Source organism: Anomalospiza imberbis, chromosome 4 (genome assembly GCF_031753505.1).
Source record: "Anomalospiza imberbis isolate Cuckoo-Finch-1a 21T00152 chromosome 4, ASM3175350v1, whole genome shotgun sequence".
NCBI lineage: Eukaryota > Metazoa > Chordata > Aves > Passeriformes > Viduidae > Anomalospiza > Anomalospiza imberbis.
Window position 1 is genome coordinate 40,216,406 of NC_089684.1, and position 2,796 is coordinate 40,219,201.

The following is a 2,796-nucleotide window of genomic DNA, read 5'->3' on the forward strand; positions in this document are numbered from 1 at the left end:
AAATTTAAGGGTAAAGGCATGTTGAAAGTCAGTGTGTTAACGTGGCAATTAATAATCTAATTTTGTGTTCGTGCATCTTATTGTACACTTATAAAAAGCATTCTGCTCATTGTTTTGCGTAGTGTCAGTTCAGTCCTTGATTCCTGCATTACTTCTTTGCAAAGCCAGTCAAGCAGAGGCATCTGTGTGTCCCAAAGTGGGATTATGACCTCATTTTGATACTTTTGCTTTCCCTGAACTCTGCTTTTCATGTTTGCTTCTGCCCTTTCTTCAGCACGGATTTGTTTTTCACCACTAATCTTTAGAAGTCTCTTAGGATTTATATTAGTTTCTTCTGTTCCTTTTTTTTTCTCCCAGAGTAAGTGTGGTCTGTGAGCTTTAATTATAGCATATTTTAGGATTCTCTAGCAGTGAATCTTAACAGAGCCTTCCACACACAGTTCAGGCAGAGAGTGACGCAGGTGCAGCACAGGAAGCCCTAAATGAGGTAGCAGAAGAGTTTCAAAATTAGAATAAATGGTACAAAACAATGCTACCAGGGCAAATGATTTCCTGCTGCCGTGTGGCAGTGCAGGATATGTGCTAGGCATGATGCACAGGAATGTTCCTCTGGGTTTATTAGTACACTTTGGTATTATCAGCAAATAGATTGTTACACTGGAGAGTTAATGGAGAGCTGAAGAGCTGCTAAACTTGCCGGAGAGGGGTTGAATGAGGTTCGTTCAGGATGTGACACAAAACACCAAGCTGGGAGGGAAAGGCGGCGGAACTTCTCCAGATCCTTGAGCACATCCAGGGCATTGAGGGTTTGCACACGTCCATTCCAGGGTAAAACACATTTGTGGATAGCTACATGCCAAAAGAAAAGTCTTAACATATTTAGGAGACATCCAAATGTTCAAAGGTAATTGCATTAAATATTTTCCTCAATGTTGCAGGCATCCCATATTATTTTCATTAATGACTGAGCTACAGATCTGTGTTTTACATATGCACACAAGGATTTATTTTTGTGTTACCATTTTCCTGTTCCAGGGTCATCTCTAATCTTGTTGCCAGTGGTTTTTCTGTAAATAAATTCTGACTTCTTCCTCTGAAATAAATATATTGTGACTTTGTATTTTAATATGCATTTTTTATTAATATTTTCATACCTGTAGCTCTACTGGAACATCTGTTCTCTAATTTATTTCATATTTCTTCCTAATGCTTGGAACAAGTTTACAACAACCTTTTCAATCAACTATTATCCTCTTCATGTTCAAATGTTTCATAAAAAAATATGCCTCCTCTAATTCTTCTTGGAAGGGTAGAATACTAAGGTTTGTGGAGTTTTTTGAAAAATAGGTAAGCAATGTTTTATTGAGTCATTGATTTTGTCATTACTGCTCTTGTCTTCTGCATGGATCTTTCTCCTTTTTCATGAGTTGTTAATCATGTGAAATCAGCTTGGTGTACTTAACAGGAACTGTGTCTGTACTTACTGGAGTATTTTCCAAAAGGTAAATTAGAAAATTATGTGTAAGGTCTGAGGCAGAAAATTCCACAAACCAATACAGAATTTAAGGTGTGTTTTATTAGTTACATCTCTCTTTTAAAATATTTTCACTGCATTTATTTCAGCACTACACTATACTGCCTGTTATGGTCCAGTCTGTTTTACTGGCCTATCATAAAAAATTTTTATGTGATCAAGTACCATTTAGCACTTACTTTAAGACACTTCTGAGATAATGCCATTTTAATTGAAAAACATGTTTCATTCCAATGGACAGGAACTGCCATTATGTTGTTGTGAAGTAATTACTGAGCTCTGAAGAGAGTGTTTGAGGCTGTGCTACTCTTCTCAGGAGAAAAAAGGATAAAGAGAATCATTCTTCTAGAAGAAAATATAGTTTGAAAGATACCAGGGGCACTGGGTCCTATTCTGCCCAGGCTGTAGCAGGATAAAGTTTCATTAAGGTAAGGGTTACTTCAGAATATGTGATTTTCCCACATTCTCTAAGCCTTTGGGTTATCATCAGATCATATGTTTAAACAGTTCTGCCTGGAGAGGACAAAAAAAAAATTTCAAATTCCAAGATGTTCTTGCAGTTGCTTGTCTTCAGGAGCAGTGCTTTTCCATTGAGTGATTGGCTCAGTGCTCTGCATAATTCTGCAAGAGTTCAGGGAAACACCCTGGTAGGATGGAGTGCCATAAAGGTGGAGAAGAACCAGATAAAAGGTAAATAGTATTTTTATTATTTGTGACATCAAATAGCAATCATATGCGTTTGCTATGACTTCTGAAGGGAAGCCCTTTAGCCCAAGTGCTCTAGGCTGTATGCTTAGCTGTATTGCCACAAAATGATACAAAACAAGAGCAGAACAAATTAAAAATATATCTTCATCTTGCAGTAAGCTACATGAGGATGTATTTTCTTATGGGGAACTTTACCTGACTCCATTCCAGTGCTCAAATATTCCCTACTATGAACACCTTATTTCCACAACATTTCTTTTAAACACACTCCAGCAGTGTTTTCCTCATATAGTCTGTAGCAGGCAGTCACATGAAGCTTACTCATCCGATTGATCTCATTCCCACATCCTGCATATAGCCTAAAATTTATACATGTAAATTGAGGATATTAGAAGGCTGAATGGAAGGAGGAGAAAATGGATCCTCTCTGAAAAAAAAATCACTGTTTTTTTTCATCTTAAAAGTTCAAAGTGAGGCTTCAGAAGCAATGGGAGTGTTAAGTGGTGGTTGATTTTACCTAGGTTAAAAAAAACCTGCCTGGCTTTTCTGCTCAA